Raw genomic sequence first — 18,017 nt, 5'->3', positions numbered from 1 at the left:
AGCTTTTTACTGGGTGTGTCTACACATCAGTCAACAGGAGGGAAGAGAAGAATGGAGAATGCCGAGGCAGTGGACGTAGTAGGAGAAAAACCGCATTGTATATGTTCTGAGTGTTATCATGCTGGAGTACCAGAAAGATGACTCCGGTAGGATCTGGAATTCTACCTTCCTCAAAACCCCCACCTTACAAGACTATGTGGTATTTTCTCTCTGCTACCAAGTCAAGCAGTAACAGCCCACCACGCCTCCCTCGTGCACACCGTCGTCTCTAAACCATCATGGAAATCCACGGACACGCTGCATGGGGCACGTGGGGCGACGCCTCTCCTCATTCCTCGAGGGCTTCCGCAGCAAGTGGCCGTGTGCTTCTGATCCCCCACAGCCCTCTCGCGAAGACTGAGCGAGTCATGTCTCCATGGTATGATACCAAAATCCGAAATGGGCCTCCCGTCAACTCCCCCTAAACCAGAAAATGCATCTTTGCTCTGCTAAGAGCTGGAATATTACCTTGCACATGGGCAGTCAAAGTTTATCGGTAGATTATCGAAGTTTTAAGATGCCAAAACACAGCAAAAAGTCAGGTTTTCTTCTGTAAGTGTGATTATGAAATACTCTTCTCAGTTTGTTGTCTTATTCATTCATGTTTATCAGTGATAATGCAATTGGGGAGAGGTTAGGGACATTCTTATTTCCACTTTGGCCAACTACGTACGCAGCCCCTGCAGCTTTCCTCATGGTCCCAGGGGCCTCACCTGCAGCAGGAAGAGCATGGAGCAGAGTGAAAGGCTCAGGCCCCTGTCCTGGCCGTCGGCCCTGGGGTCGGCCTGGCTGCCACATGCTCTCTGGGAAGTGGACCCCTGGGAGCTGAGAGAAATCGCCCAAGATGACCCAACAGCATTAATGAGCATATTCCGTACGTGAATTCTTATGCGGACAGACGCTGAAAGCAGCTCCGTTCCACGGAAATCAGTGTGCATGTGCTTGTCACTAGGACCACGTGGCCATGGGTGAAGACCTGGAAAATGGCGCACGGGTGTCACGGAAATACCGCTAGCCTGTTTAGCGTTTCAGCGTTCTTCTCACAGCCCTGATGCACTTTGTGGGTCTATGGTGCAGACGTGGAGATGATGAATAACTTGGGCCCAAACGTGGAGGTTTCGTGACTGGGACCTGCTCCTGCATTCGTGACACAGACACGGAGGTGCCCCCAGATCAAGCCAAGATATAATCACAGCGACTCGTACGTTTACCCAGAACCCGGCTCCTCCCGGGCTGTCCGCGGCCTCAGTGAGCACCATTAAATGTCCCGCAGAGCCCAAGAGCAGGACTGCCTGCATGTGGCCGGGGCCTCCACGGAGGAGGGCGGACAGCAGCTGACGCGTGGGAGCTCATCCGAGCCCAGCCGCGGTAGTTCTCTGGGCCCGCCGTGTGTCACCCTCCACGCAGCTCAGAGCATGTTAGCAACTCTTCCCAAAACGCAGAAGTGTGGATTCTCGTGGGTTTCACTGAATTACTCAGTGGTTTAAGCTCACGTGGTCCCGTGACCTTCAGCTTTCTTTCTGAGTTCTGGTTTGATCTACATCCACGGCCGAAACCGGCATTCAGAATTCACGTGGGAGCGTTCTTCGGCTTTACTGAGCCGGCCCTGGAGTCCTGAGGTTCCCTGAGCTCAAGGAAACTGAAGCGGACACCAGTGCACACTGTCAGAGCTGTTCTCTTGTAACTTACAGAGTGGAGACGTAGAAAGAGATTTTGAGGCAAATTCCCCTCCAGTCTCCAGGAAACGACTCATCTAATGCACTATTCAACAGGCAGGACGCTAAGCCAGCAAACGCTCAGCCAGAGCTCGAGAGAACCGCGCTGGGCTTGTTTCCGTGGGCTAGACCCCTTGCGCACGCACACGCGCACCAGCCCCCCCACGCCCTGCCACGCCAACCTCGGGACAAAGCAGAGTCACGGCCCCAGACGCTGGAGCCCACAGTCACAGGACCCTAGCTGACGTGGCTTCCCCAGAGGGGTTCCTGACGGTGGGTTTGCCCGTGACAACCAGCCAGTGTGCCCTTTGAGAAGTTCGCAGTAGGTGGTCATCTCCTGGTCCACAACCGTGTCATCTGTTTCCAAAGGGATGTGAGGCACTGATGATGATGATGATGATACCGAGGATAGAGAAGGTCCGTCACGTGTCCCCACAGACCGAGGGGCCAGATTGGGAGTGAGAAGCACAAAGAGAGAAGAAAGCAAGTCGAGGGCTGTGTTGGGAAGAAAGAAGGTGAGCAGGGAGTCCTGTCTTCAACCGTGAGCTCTAGGGAAGCATGTTGAAGGCCAGACAGGTTGTGCTGGTCTCAAACACTGATCCCACCACTGGTGACCTCCGTGGCTGCAAGTCGGAGGGCCTCATTTCCTGCCACTCTGACTTGCTCACTGTTTGCTCAAAACACACACAACAAGTGCCCAACGCACTAGAAAGAGCTGTGATGGCGGGAGCTAGCAGCCCCGCTCTCTCACATGCCCCCGACGTGAGTTCTCCAACCTCTCCGGGGTCCTCCCTGAGCTGTGGGGCTGTCCCCGGGCCTGCCAGGCCACGGGGGAGACGGTGAATGTTACACACTCACAGGTTCGCAGCACTGGCCAGTACCCACTTGTACTACGCTTCCATGGGCTCGGGGCCCCTCTGGAGCATGTTTGTTGGACCATGACCACAGGAGGGCACACTGACCTGCGGGTCTGGAGGAGTCTCTCAGCCATCCCTTTCCTCAGCGCCAACAGCCCGCTGGGCCCTCTGCTTCCTACGGCCTCATCAAACTCCGTGACCTGCAAAGACTCCCCTTCTTCTGGGTGGATGGAGGTGGATGGAGGAACCCCACTGCAAATCCCCATAAGGTGAGTTCACACCAGGACCCCGCCACTGAGACTCACGTCTGCTGAGGGATCAGCCTCCAGACAAGTCCTGTCTCACCCGGCAAAGAGCTGTCAGGCTCGTCCCAGGACCTCAGGTGAGGACAACACGGATGCACCCAGCCATGCGCACAGGGACACACACCGCCGGGCACGCACCTCCACGTGCACACACCTGCACACACAGAGCCTTGCACACACCCTGCAGGGAGTGATCCTGGGTGCACCTGGGACTGCTTCTCCTGAGGACTCCGCATAAGCAGTCATGTTGCCCCTCGGCTGGGAGCTGGGCAGGAAGACAGCAAAGCAGCGGCACGTCCATAGCCCACAGGCAGGGCTCACCTTGGGGATTCTTTTCTCTGCTGGACGTGTTCTCTCTGACACCCGCTCGGGTCTTATACAAGCCAACTCCTGGGACTAAATTCCAGGGCACCAACCCCGCATTTCCAGGGAGAGTTGGACTATGGAACTGGTGGTGTCTGTGTGTGTCCGTGTGGGATTGGGGACATTTCCTATGACATACGGGATCTTTCCGATGCAGAGAAATGGTCCCTGGGGACCCTACTCTCTCTTTCTGAATCTTATTAATATATTTCTTAATGGAAATGAAGCCTATTTGCTTCCTGATGGAGAAAGAAGGGAGGAGAGGGAAACAAGAAATTTGAGGTAAAGATTCCATTATAATTTCTTCTTTTCAAGCTCCCTGTGCTCACCAGACCACTCCCTCCCTTCCTTGGCACTCTTGGGGCCAGGGGAGGGGGCCATTTCCACCCATTACTAAGTGTTCTTTACTACCTCCGTGACTCTGAGAACCCCTGAAAAGTCAATTCTTAAATCTGCTTTTTCCCGTCACAGGTTGCGCACTCCTGCATACATGAGGAAGAACCGACCACCCCATCCCTGCAAGGTCAGCTCCGAACACTTCGTCTGCCTGCCCCTGGACCCAGCATGCTCTAACACGCATGAGCAGCAAGGTGTACACACACACACACACACACACACACACACACACACACACACAACAGCACAGTTTTCTCTGCACAGCCTTCATGAAGTTTTTTTTTTTTCAAGATTTTTATTTATCTACTATTTTGACAGAGAGACAGTGTGACAGAGAGCACAAGCAGGAGGAGCAGCAGAGGGAGAGGGAGAAGCAGGCTCCCCGCTGGGCAGGGCGCTTGATGAGGGGCTCGATCCCAGGACCCCGGGATCATGACCTGAGCCGAAGGCAGACGCTCAACCCACGGAGCCACCAGGCACCCCCACTGCCTTCATGAAGTTTTCATATCAATATTGGACTCCAGAAAGCTGTCATGTTACCAGTCAATCAGCCAGGATTTGAAGACAGCCCACGATCCCCCCAGTGTCCTACCCTGCACTGGAGAAACATAAAGGACTGTATTCAGTGTTCCCTGGGCGTCAGAATGACTAGTCTGGTGGGGAGCCCCAACTGAACGTTTGTGAACAGATAATCGGCAGCAAACTGCTGGGCTACACAATCTCAGCTCCGAAATCCTGGGGAAGTTTCTCTGAGCCACAAGTGGGGGACAGCATCTTCCTGGGGAACTGACTTCAGAGTCAGATCGGGATTCATCTGGAGAGAAGGGCCCAGGCATCATGGCGCTGACACGACACAGGAAGAACAATGGGGACAAACAAGCAAGAAAAGCAGAGGAAATGGTGAGAGTTCACTTGTCCTGGGGGAGGAAGAGAAGAAGAAAGGAGAGAGCCGGACTCCAGCGACGAGGCCATGGTAGGACCCAGATCACTGGTTGCCAAACTTCCTTTTGCCCGGCTCTTTTCTGCAAACACGCAGAGCCGGCTGAGCCTACAGGGTACCAGAAACCTTCTCTGCAACCATCCTTCCTGCCAAAACCATGCCAGGCCTGGCCTCCGAGGAATGTCAGTGTCGACCGTGGTGGGGTCAAATCTGGGTGCCCCTCCAAGGGACCCAAGCCGCACACCTACTGGTCTCTCTATCTCAGCATTGCCCTGTGGTCTGGTCCTTCCCACCGACCTCTCCCTCCCCAGCCTTTACAGGCAGGAAGCAAGCCCCGTGCTAATTGTGATTGATTTACTGGTCTCCTAGACGCCTGTCTCCCTCGCCCCAACACCAGTGAGCTCTGGATGACCTTGCCGAGACCACCGCTCAGAGGACAGCCATGCACGCGTCTCCAGAAGGCAGAGCGAGGAAGGAGCAATTTCTAACAGCCACCGCAGAAGTGCAAAGATTGCAATGAAACCAATGAAAAGTGTAAAACCAACCCCTAATTAACTCACTTCCTAGAAGACCGGGATTTACTCGCTGCAAACCTTCACTAATGAGAATTTCAGAGCTGAGAGAAACCAGATGTGCACAATTTCCCGGACAGTGGAGGAAATCATGTGCTGTGTTGGATTTTGTATATCTTCAGCCTATCAATACCGTGAAAGCAGTCAGAGCAATAATCAATAAGTCATATTACCAGAATCGATAGCGTTACCATCCTGAAGGAAAATCAATCGTTTTGTTATAAGCAGGCTGGTCGGCCGATTTTACTGAGATTTTTGTTCTCTGATGTTAGCACGATGGTTCCTTTTGGTACCCTCTTAATTGGAAACAGACGGGGTCTGCAGAGCAACGTTCACAACTCGGCTACACCTGGTCCACAAGAAGATGCACAAACATTTGTATTTGTTTTAGTGTAATGCTAACGTGCGCTCTGTGTTGTGCTGATTGCCTGAGTCCTACCCCTTAAACAAAACAGACCTCTACATCCCAAAAGGATATTCAATTATGAGGTTGGCTACTATCCTTTTCTGCATGATCATTTAGCTAAGGGATAGAATTCATTCCACAGTTTTTTATTTATGGTGCGCAGCAAATCCTGCTCTTTGTTAAGATAGCCATAAAGTAAATTTAAAATACATTTTGACCACAACCATAAATATATCCAATCCCCGTGTCACTCCCCAGCAGCCACTGTTGTAAAAAAATGTGATTCTTTGTTTACCAGGTTGCTAATATTAACCAACAAGGTGGGGGTCGGTATGAAAAGCCAGATTCCAATAACCAATCCCAGAAGGACAGATATGTGAATAGTCATTACTTTCTATGTATTTTAAAGGAAAATTACTCAGATAGACCCAACTGGAAAATTCAGAACATACTGTTTTTATGGGTTTTGACTTTAAAAAGGCCATGTCTACTTCATCTTGTGTCTTCCCCACAGAGAATCCACAAAGTACGCCCCATCCGGATTCCTTTGGTGTCAGTAGGGTCCCTCTCCTACGGAGCCTGCCTTATGCCAATTAGTTACTTAATGAGGCCGCTTCTTCATGCCCTCGCCGTTGCACGGGTTACAAATCAGGTTTCTTCGGAAGCCGCTCCTGGACGATTAGACCTCCGGGGCATGTGGTAGATACTGTAATTTACAGTAGGGTTTCCGAAGAAGCTTCTCCCACAAACAAGCCATGATTTCGCTTTGAGCATCTGGTCCCACCACTACAAAGCCAAAGCATCAAACGCGTTGAGCTCTGACGAAACCACATGACTGCCCCATCCAGGTTTCCAAGACGGGGCACCGGGAACCGCGGGCCCAGGTCTCATGATGGGAAACCCTGGAACTCCCTCTTCCGTGGGTGCCACCAGGACACTTTCTGGACCCCACCCTCGGGCCAGCCTCCACTCAGGACTTCATCCAACTTACTGCCTGGACGAAATCAGGAGCTGTACCAATTAAAAGAACATTTAGTTGTTTAATGAGATTTTCCAAGATAGGCAGAAAGATAAGCAAAGGCAAGAAACACCCCACACGCCGAACCCTGCACGTCGACGGGGTCTGCGGCACGGCTGTGCTCACATCCGTCACTCCCGCGCCTGCCAGCTTGATTCTCCTCGGCTAAGTGCGCGCCCCGACGAGCTGTGCTCGGGCGGGCATCCCGCCTGCACCCTTTGTTCCATCTTAACGGGCAGGCCGCCTCTCGCGTTCGTAAGGAGAGTGGGTCCAGCCACAATCTCGAGGGAGAGCCAGGACCGTCTTTCGTGACAGTGAAATTCTCCCCCCGCCTCTGGTGCGTCCTCACAGAAGGCCCCAGGCCTCCCCCACTCACAGACACACGGACACTCACGCCCCGGGCGGGACGCCAGTTCAAAGCCACCCGCAAACCTGACCTGGGTGCTTCGTGCCATGGTCTTTTCTCCACGCGGTTCAGATGGTCCAAACCCCACTGGAGCCTCCCCGTCAGCGTTACCTGATGAAGTCTCTCTGAGTGTCCCTGTCACTGCGTCCTTTCCTTTCCTGCGTGTGTCACACAGTGAGTCACACGGTGCTTCTGTTGCCCAAGCGGAGTGTGAAGAGAAATTTGAACGATCCCTGGTTTTGGATAACAGAGCCGCGTCTCACGACACTGACACGTGGGTGTGGCTTTTCAACAGAAGCGTCCCCATGCGCGTAGACTTCTAGGGAACCCAGGGGAAGATGGGAGGGACAGGGTCATGGTGAGTCCTGCCCCCGCCTGAGGCCCTGCACCTGCCACACAGGGCAGCCCGCCCACCTTGCCGGAGAAGCCACGGTCTCAGCTGGGGACCCAGCAGCCCCAGGGCTGGCCCCCGACTTTCCCGTCTTGGGGGACCAGACACTTCAACTTACTGAATAATGTCATGTAACCCAAAAATGGGGAATTAAAATGCATTCGACAGATGAGCTTGAAGTATTTTCTGCCTGTATGTTTGTTCTACATTTTAGATTCTGGAGGCTAAAGGATGATTTTTTTCTTCTTTTTAGTGAGCAACGAGAAGATGGGTCAGACATTCGCCTCTGGAAGAGGAGTGAGGGGACGCCAGAAAGAGACGCATCCCCACGGGTTCTTTCGACTTTACAACGAGCCTGGCTGGCGTGAGAGACACTCTGTCCACTGGGGACGGGGACACTCTTAACCATCACTTCATCATTGAAGGCTTACAGGCTTTCGTCCGGGCGGCAGGACTCCCGGCCAGTTTGGCATCCTGCGCAGATGTCCCCACGAGGCGGACAGCCCCGTGACTGCAGGGCTCCTTTCTGAGACGGGAAGAGGGAACTCACCCCCGCCCTTCTGAATAAAGTTATTAAAGCAGATCAGACTAATTAACAGTAGCTTAACACCATTGATTGTTCTGCCCTCCGGGAGGCGGGCGAGCCTCGGACGGGGGCCGGTGTCCAGACGGGTCACCTCTCCTTCACACGCTGCGCGTCACGTCCTGCTCTCCCCACCCCGGTTCCAAACAGGGGCTTCAGCCTTCTCTGTCCCGCATTTTGTCTGTCTGTGTTCTTACTGTGAACCTAGTTGGGAAAACACCCGATCTCAAAGACCCGATTCAGTGACAAGGACGACAAGCCACCTGTTCCTGCCTGAGTGCTCCCTGAGTCTGCAATCACTTGTACACACTGTCCCTGCACCGGATTCGCGCCAGATTTGGGGCCGACAGGCCCTGTCAGCGGCCACGGCTCCATCTGAGAAGCCAGAGAACGTGGTCCACGCAGCCCGAGCTCGGCCGGTGGGCCACACGGGCACTCAGGACTCAGGACAGCACCTGCGTGGGGAGCGGTCCTAGCGCCCCCGCCTGACTGAGGGGAGGTCGGGGAGCGGCACAAGCACCCTTTTCAGAGACAAGGCAGCGAAGCCGGTCTCCGCTCCGACCTCCACCCGCTGGCTCCTCGTTTTCATTTCCTTTCCCTGCGTCTCAGGCCATTCTCGTCCCTGCTGTAATCTGCACAATGGACATTTACCCCCGGGCATGTGTGTCCCCATTTTACAGATGAGGAGGCTGAGGCTCTGGCTGTTGAACTAACGGGCTCAAAGGGTTCCAGCCCCAGAAAACAAAGGCTGCACTAAACCCAGACGCATCCAGCGCCAGCGCTCACCCAGCCCTCCTGTGGGCACCGTGCCCACTCATAGAATCGAGAATGCAGGACCTTCCTGTCCTCCCAGGCACAGGCCCCGCGGGAGGGAGCACTGCCGTGGGCTGGGGGACACCCCTTCCCCCCTGCGGGGAGCCTCGCGTGTCCTCCTGGCCCGGGTCCTCAGCGGCGCATCTTCAACAAGGAGGAGGAGCTGCAGGAGACTCCGAGGGTCGGGGCATCCTGGAAATCATCCCGCGCTGGGGCTGTCAGGATGGCCACCCCTCTCCCCACCACAGCTGTTGGGACGTCCACCCCTCTCCCCGAGCACGAGCAGGCCTCTGCCCCTCCTCCTGTGGGGATGGGGTCTGAGGCCGGCACACCCAGAGTCCAGCAACCCATCCCACATCCCATCCTGCGAGCTTTCAAAACAGCCGTACGAGACCCATCTCTCCAGGCGACGGCCCCACGGGAGGACATAGGAAACGGCAGTCCAGGCAGTGAGGGAAACAAGGGAACCAAACTCAGGGGAGCCCTGGATTTCAGGATGCTGACTTGGTCTGGGCCCTTTCCACTGTGAGGGCACCAAGAAAGGGGCTCTGGGCCTGACGAGCACGGCCTTTCCACATGGAACTTTCCAGAAGTCCTGGGATAATGTGGGGCCTAGACAGCCTCACGTGCTTCCTGCCAAATATTTTAAGTGGATGAACGAGCCCAGCAGACACCTTTTTTGGATTCATAAATGGGCTCCCACCTCATATTACAGGCCTGAATTTAATTTGTTTGATATTCCCAACACTAACGATGCCTATTTAAGACATCCTGTTAAAAGTTTGTAACATTAATTTAATGGAAAAATGCCAATATCACTCTGAGAACTCTATTAGGTTTTCTCCCTGTTAAATTAATGTTACTAACTTTTAATGGATGCTGTAATTAGATGTTATTATTAACGGGAATATTACCCAAATTAAAATCAGACCCTGCGAGAGACACAACGCACATTTACAAGTACATAAAGTCCTCGTGTCTGGATGTCCCGTGCTCGCCTGTGTGGCCAGATGTCCGGCCCCGCTCCCCCAGGACCTGCCCCGGACCAGGCACCCGGCGCTGAGGGCGCAAAGCGTCTGTGAATCCACACCGCCCGGCCCGGCCCCCCCTTAGGAGAGGAAGTGCTGGCCCCCACACGCTGTGGGGAATGGGGGGGTCATCTCCCAATTTCACACTCAATTTAAGGGTCACTCTCCATCCGGCCTGATTGGGTTCGGCAGTTTGAAATTGATTGTTTGGGTTGTAAAGCTCGCCTGCCTGCCCAGCCAATTCAAGACAGAGGCTGCTAAGCCACCAGCTTATTATGAGGCGAGAGCGGAGACAGAAGGAATGTCATGAATCCAGAGCTGCCGGCGCTGACCCTGGCCAAAGATGGGAGCATGGAAAGGCCCATTACCCGTCTCCTCAAGACGTGCCACCTCGCCCCGGACACCAGAGGATCCTCTAAGTCGACACCTCCTGCTGGCGAAGGCCACCTTGATGCAGGACGGAGAGCCCGCCATCTGCCCCACGTCACCTGTCCCCACCGGCTCACCATGAGGTCTGGGAACCACCCTGCAAACCAAACCATGTCTGGCCAAGAACATTCCTGCTCGAGAAAGGGTCTGTTTCACAGACAAAGTAAACGCAGTGATTGGGACCCTGGCTCTCTGTCAAGCAGAGGGTGGGAGGTCCCAGAGGAAAGCCAAGGGAAGACAAGGCCAGAGGCCCCTGGATGGACATAGGCAAAGTCCACAGACGCTCTGACCACCGGTGGTCATCAGGCAGATTCAGTTTCCCAGGGCTCCCTCAGGATGCCAGCCCGTCCGTCCTCCTCAGTGCGCACATCAGGGCGCAGAGGGTGAAGCAGGACAGACAAAGGACTTTCAGTCTCCCAAGGAGGGACGCACAGTTAGTCTGTCTCCGGAGGCCCTTCTCCCTTGGGGCTCATGCCTGCACACGCCCCCAGAAGTGGTCTGAGCACTGCGTCATCTGATGCTTACAAATCCCCTCACTCAGGCCACATGTGGGCCTTGTGGTGGAGCGTGCCTGCCTGTGTGCCCGTCCATCGACCGGAGCAGGACCTGTCCGAGCCTTGTCCCACTTCCTCATGCCTCGATATTCCCGGACACGAAGTGGGCATAGAGTCATTTTCATAAACAGATATGTGTTTGGAGAATGAGCAAGAGAAATTTGTTTGGACAAGGGTGACAAAGGAGAACGGAGAACACTCCTTGCATCTTAGTCAGTTTGCCGAGTGCCATCATGAGAGGCTCTGTTGAATGGTGGTACTTCAGAAGAGAGGACCAGTTGGAGCTGGAGCTGCCCTAACCGCCCAGCAGCCTGGGCTGCGAAGACGCTGCTCCCCTTCACATCTGGGTTCTCTCCTGGTGGCTTCTTCTGAGGGTTGACTTGGCCCTATTCCCAGAGCTTGCCCTGATTTGGGTCATCCAGCCCCCTGTGCCTCAGTGATGGGACGGAGATGCACCACAGCTCAGGACGCCAGCCTCGCAAAGGAGCAAACACATGGGAAGGGAGAGGATTCAAGAGATATCATGGTTGGACACCGTGTGCCTCTTCACGGCTCCGGCCCCGTGAGCTCCCTCTGCTGTCTGAGCTTTTAGGGCAGGTGTCTGCAGTTTGCCGTCAGAAACATTCCAACCAATGCACCCGTGTGAAGTATGTAACATAAAAATCGTAAAAGTCCTTATAAATTCTTTTGGGAAGAAGTCAAAGCAACATTAAAATCATAAACTCAAATTGACTTCTTTCCTTAAGGAGCTAAAAAAAAATTCCACAGATCTTTGAACATGATTTTTTAAAAATCACATTCTCATTCCTAATTCAGTTTTGTGAAACCAGGAAGAACGTGCTTCTCTACATCACAAAGACAATCTCTGGCTGACCCGGCATCTTTAATTACCATGAGCTAATAAAAAACTTCATAACTACACATGTGGCGCACTAGCAATGTTTCCTGTAAACACTGTCGAGTGAGAGCAGATCCATGTGGAGGGCAGCCCTACGTCTCAGTCAGGGTCTGGGCTTGGGGGCCAAAAGTTGTGTAGTTTTCAGTCTATGCAGGAGTCCTTCGAGACTCAGTTCCCTGGTTAGTGCAACAGGACCGAAAACTAACAACTAACACACTGGCTGTTGGGAAAACAAGTGAAGCTGCCATAAGCGTTCAACAAAGACTGGTATGATTATTGTCATTATTTTTATTTGCATCTATCAGCTATGTTGTGTGTGTATTTATAAACAAAGAGTTAGCTGAAGACACAAAAACAGAGCCAGAGCCTCAAGAAGTTGTTCAAACAGTTCTCAATAAGCAGTAATAAACTGTTTCCCAAATTAGCATGAATGTGTCGATGGGCAGCTTTCCCTGTTTTTTGGACTGCATTTGAACAGTGTGGTGATAGGTGGAGAGAGGAGGAGTCTACAGAGCCATGTTATAATCTGTTACGGAAAAAGCACCTGTCCTGAATAATGCTGGTAATGCAAGGATGGTTCGACCTATGAAACTCAACCGATGTAGCGCAACATAGTAACAGAGGGAACATCTCAATAGACACAAAAAAGCATTTGAGAGAATCTAACACCCTGTTCTGAGTAAGTGAAAAACCCAACGGGCTAGAAGTAGAAGGAACTTCTCCCGGCTTGGGAAAGGTGCCTGCAGCAGACCCGCAGCAGAAATCATCCCTATGGTGAGACGTGGGGAAGGTGTCTCGCCTGGCACTAGAGCCCCAGCAGAGTACTCATGCACGAGAAGAAATGAGAGACATCCCAGGTTGGACAGCAAAGTGGCTTTTACTGAAGGTCTCAGGGAGGGAGCAGTGAGCTGTAGGGTCTGGAAGGTGAGGCAGGGAAGGGCACCAGGTCTGCTTTGCATGACGGATGTGGGCCGGCGTTTGCAGGGTGTTGGGGAAACGCTGCAGACTCACTCCACACCACCCAATTGTATGCCTGAAATACGCATGTTTCGTGTCTATGGATATATTTCAATCAAAACGGAAGGTGCTGCTGTTACTCCACATCTGCTGAAGTTGGCCCGTTCCCAGGAGCCAAGCAGCCAGGACCAAAAAGTAAAATGGAGCAAGAGAAGACGCACCGGCAGGTCCACCCTGGGAAGCCACCATCTTACCTTTGCTGCTAACGAAATCTGCTCTAAGCAAGCCCGACAACCTCCTGCTGGGCTAATACAAAAACCTTTCCAGTGCCGAGTGTTATGTGATTGCTATAAATTGCTCTTGCAAACAAGGAGCTGTATAAAAGAGCATCTTCTTCTCCACCTTCTGGAACCGGATCCTGTAGAGTAACGTTCACATCTTTCCCCTCAAACATTCTGATCAGTCTGTGCAGGAATTTCCACTTGGGAAAAACAGATTTCATTCTTGACCATCTTTCTTGTTATTATTTTAAGCACAGCAGCTAAATAAAGCCCTGGGAAGCCACAACCCAGCAGGGCGTTGGCACCAGCCTGGGGCAGCAGACAGAGCTCAGTGTTCCTGATTCCCTCTCGGATGCTTCTGATGGTGGAACGTAGCTGTGTCATAAGTGCCCGAGTTGGAAATGCTGAGTGAGAGAGCTTGCCGCGTTCGCGCACCCTCCCTGTCTACTGTTGTGGAATTCTGTTTCTTTGTCCAAATTAAGCTTTTGTCTTCAAAAAGAGTGATTTTTAAAATAATCTTAAAAGTGGGTGTGGGCTATGGCTGCTCTCCTGTATCGCACTGTCTGGTCCCTTCCCTCACACGTTCAACCCTGCTTGCTGAATATTGACTACATGATCCCCGCACTTGCAATAAATATCTCTTGAATTGATTAATTAATGCTTCCATGTGGAAGTTCCTGATAAGCACTTTAGGAGATTAAAAGAGCATCCACGTGGGCCCTCTGCGCTGTTACCCATCACGTAACCTCGGGGTTGGCCAAGGTCTGGGGCTGACTAGTCCCAGGGGGTCATTCCATCCAGTGTGTTGCTTAGAACTCCCTGTTGGGCACGGCTTTGGGGAGGACACTTACATGCCACGCACTTGTCCTGCAATCCGGTGACCCGTCTGTGAACTAAGCATTTGGACACAGGGGTTGGGGCACAGGGGGTGATGTTAGGTTGTGGGCTCTGATCACAGAGCTCACAGAGCCCTCTGGCCCTGCTCCGTTCCATCCCCATCTTGCCATGGACGGCAGCTGACCTGTCCAGACCTTCCCTTATTCATAGTAGCCAGTGGGGGGTACAAGGTCACTTGGTGCCTCAGCGCTCACCAGCATGCCAGGCTGACACTCAGGAAGCAGACAATTTTCTACTACAAGTGACATGGCCTTGCTCCAGGATTCCAACATCACAGGGTCTGGCCCAAGCAGGAAGAACCCTCTCTACTTCCTTCAGCAGGTTTTGGATCTGACGACGGGCTCAGGTCAGGGATCTCGGCTTTGATAGGAGGCCACACTCAGCCCCTCCCTCACCCTGCTCTCCTCTCATGGTGGCCACTGAGAGGACCCTCCTGGGATACCTTTCACTTCCAGGGGTGTCCTGTCCTATCCTAACTTCCCTGCAGGTCAGGCCCGTCGGGCGCCTTCTGACTCTGCACACGGCTGTGGAAACCTGGCCCCCTGGGGACCCTTGCTCAGCCACTCCCACGTCCCACAGCCATCGCCCCTACAAGCAGCCCAGTCCTGGACCATGAGGACAGCCTCCACAGAACTTTTCAGCAATGCAGGGCCCCTCTCACAGGGCATTCTTGTGTTTCAGTGGTGGCCTTGGTGGACAGCTGTCATACACCTGGGGGCTCTTCTGGGACCCACAGCATGTGTGACCTGGGGCCTTTCTGCTCCCCAAGCATTTAATCCCTTCTTCTGTCCTTCTCGGCTGCTCGGGGCCTCCACCGCACTCAGCGTGGGGCCACTTTCTCCAGGCCCCCACGTACAGGTCTGCTCTGTCCCCAGGGGCGTCCCATCTGGGAGTCTGACGTACCCTCGTGTACAGATTTTCGCCCACCAGCCCGACGTTCTGGGCCCTGAGACTCCCCGAAGCACAGCAAGTTAATTCTTGTGGCGTCCACAGGGGTAAGTGTCTCTTCCTTCCTTTTCAGGTCAGCAGGTCCCTGATGGGCTCCGCTGGGACAGACCCCAGTCACTGGCCAGCAGCCAAGGTTGGAGCCACTCTTGGGGGACACCTGCTGCCCTGTGGGGCGACAATGTTGCAGTGTCTTCACTCACAGGGAGAGCAAGCCCTCCCGGCGCTCCCGCGACCCCTCCCGGCGGTCCCACGCAGAAGGCCCGAGGGCCAGCCTGCAGCTCCCTTCAGGGCTGGCATTTGTGTGTGCCCTGCAGGGCTGCGGACAGCTCCGGAGAAACCCGTCTCACCCTTCAACCCAACAATGAACACGCAGCATGTCCCCTCCGGAGACAGAATTCGCAGTCTTCTTGAAGAATTGGTTGCCTCAGTTTCCCAGTGTGGCCGTAATAAGGCCCACATGCTAGATGACTCAGAACAGCAGAAACTGGTTGTCCCATAGCCTCGGGGACAGAGGCCTGACCCACGGTGTCTCCAAGATTGCTTCTGGAGGGCCCGGTGGAGGCCACGTTCCTCACTCCTTCCAGCTCCTTGTGGCTCCACCCTCCGCCTCCGTGGCCATGTGCCTTTCCGTCTTCTGTCTGTGGTTCCCGTTCTCTGAACTTATCTTATCTGCATTTAGGACCACCAGACAACCCAGGACAAGAGCCTCCTCACAAGACTCTTAACTTCCTCACAACTTTTGCCCTAGAAGGTTGGACCCACAGGCTCTGGGGATTAGGACGCTGATGTAGCTTTTTCGGGGCCACGATTCAAGCTGTCCACTCCACATTCGTGGAACAAACAAGCCCATACTGCTGGGATCCTCCTAATAGTCTTCACACAACAAGCCAAAGCTGACATGACGGTCCCTTTGCTTGAAAGACAATAAACCCACGATGCAAACACACGCCTGCATAGAAGACACCAGAAGTACAGGAGAGAAGAGTGGCTGCCGTCTACGAGGTTGCACAGAGACACATGGACTAGTGACCTTGGAGCGACCTTGGCCGTTGACACGCAGGTTGGTGAGCAGGTGTCTGGGCAGGAAGGGACACTCTTCCTCACGGGCAGGGCTGCCGTCATCAGGCTCCCAATGCCATCTGCGGCACCTGCTCACGTCCCAAGGCGCCCAGGTCACGTGACATGAAAGGAGGCCCCTAAACTCTGGTTCCCGGTCCAGCTCCCGACTGGGGAGCCATGGGAAGGCATGGCTGTGGGTGGGCTCTTCCCTCCCGAGGACATTCCTAGTTGAGTAGCCCACATCCTCTCCTGGTCATATGGGACCCAATGTCTGGTACTGTTCCAAGTCCGTGACTGGGCTGTCTGCAGTATTTCTAACGCTCCCCTCCTGGGGTTATGGGCTCAGCCCTGAGTCTCGCTTCCAGCGCTCTCCCTGCCTTCCCCAGCGGCTCTGCGGCTTCCTCGGATGCGAGTCTACCCCTCTCAGTGCACCCTACCCGGCCCACCCTGCCGTCTGCCCAGAGTGCGGTCGCTGTTTCCTCCTCTGGCCTCCCCGGTCCCTGCACAGCTTTTCCCAGAGCAGCACCCAGGAACCCATGGGGGATGATGCCTCGCAACGAGCATATGCTTTGCGGCCTCCGTAGTCTCTGACCGGTGAGCGGTCCCGTTGAGGAAGCACCTGGGGTATCCCTGATGTTGCTCAGAATAGAACGATAGAGCCTAGAAGAAAAGAATGCAAAGTGGGAATTCTGAATTCCAAAAGCTCCATGGAGAACAGAGCGCCTAGACCCCCACAGGCTCCGCTTCCTGGGACCCTGCTCCTGCTTCCCTCCGGCTCCAGGCTGGGTCCCTGTAGATACTGCAACAGAAGCTCCCGTCAGTATGTTTGAGACACCAAGAGACGGGGAGCCTGTGCTTCCCTTCCCGCTCGAGTCCCCAGGAAAGGGGAGGCCTCGGGTTGCTGCACCCTTGCTGAAGGGAAATGACCAGTTTCCAAGCAGAAGGACTGGAGATGACTTCTTGGAGGCCGTGAGCCCGTGGGCAGAAGAGTCCCTGCATGAGGTCTGTGTACCCAAGAGTATGGTCAGGGGCCCACCGAGACCCGGCGGCCCTGGAAAACCACAGCATTAGCTGAGGAAGAAGCTTGCAGGCCGGGAGAGCCTTCACGATGAGTCTCCAAGGAGAAGTGCCTGAGTGAACCCCCGGGGAGGCGGGCGTCCCACGTGGTGCCCACGTGGTGCCCGCGTGCCGCGACAGGTGCCGCTGGCTCCAGCTTTGACGCCGGGGCACATAGAGGCCCAGTCTTGACGGTGCTGCTTCCCGATTCCTGTGTTCTTACACCGCCCGGACGTGCGGCCGTCCCCAGCGCTAGAGAGGAAGTGACCGTGGGTCGTCCATCTCGGGCTGCCCAGCCGTCATCCCTGAGGAGAGAAGCAGCTGGTGGCCAAGGTCACCTGACTGGTCACGGTCACGGGCCAGCTAAGGCAAGCACAGGTGCCTCGTGGTCACCCTGTGAGAGACACGCACCAGATGCGAGTGTGGGATGCGCCCCACACCTGGCCCGGCGGAGGCTGGAGCAGTGGGGGGACCTGCCACACCCCAAAGCCTGCCTGCTCCCTGGAAAACAGGCCTGCGGCCCAGAGCTGCGTCCCCAGCAGCTGCACCACGAGCCAAGCTCTGTCCATACCCCACACCAAGGTGGCTGTGCTGCGGACACAGGGGTCCCGGTTTGCTCACCCAGAAGTGGAAGCTCGAGGGACACCAGTCTCCTTGGCCAGGACAGTGACTAGGTGACCAAACTTTTGTGCAGAGGAATGAGATCAGCATTTCGGGTTTTGCATCTAACCCACGTGGGCGCTGGCATGCGGGGCAGAGCGTTAGCTGGGAGCATCGGAAGCCGGTGTAGTGTGTTCCTACGCCCACCCCCCTTCGTGCACGAAGCCGGCAGGACCGGCGTCCATGTCAGGTGTGTGCCCGAACATCCCACCGCTGTCAGCCAGGATGTGCACTCCGGGCCACTACCGCAGGGCGAGAAAGCAAGGGCCCTTCTGGGGCCGTCCAGGGCAGCTCCTGCCCCAGGCCTGGGGGAGGCACTGCCGTCAATGGGTGCTGGGCTCCAGGCCCCAGACCACCCGCTCGATTTGGGTGGAAGAGCCCAGCTGGTATCTGACGACTTGGAGAGGATGGAAACTGTCCGCCAGGAAGATGACCCTCCTGTGGAG

Source organism: Lontra canadensis, unplaced genomic scaffold, assembly GCF_010015895.1.
Source record: "Lontra canadensis isolate GAN:19392208 unplaced genomic scaffold, GSC_riverotter_1.0 scaffold44, whole genome shotgun sequence".
Lineage (NCBI taxonomy): Eukaryota > Metazoa > Chordata > Mammalia > Carnivora > Mustelidae > Lontra > Lontra canadensis.
This window is presented reverse-complemented; position numbering follows the sequence as displayed.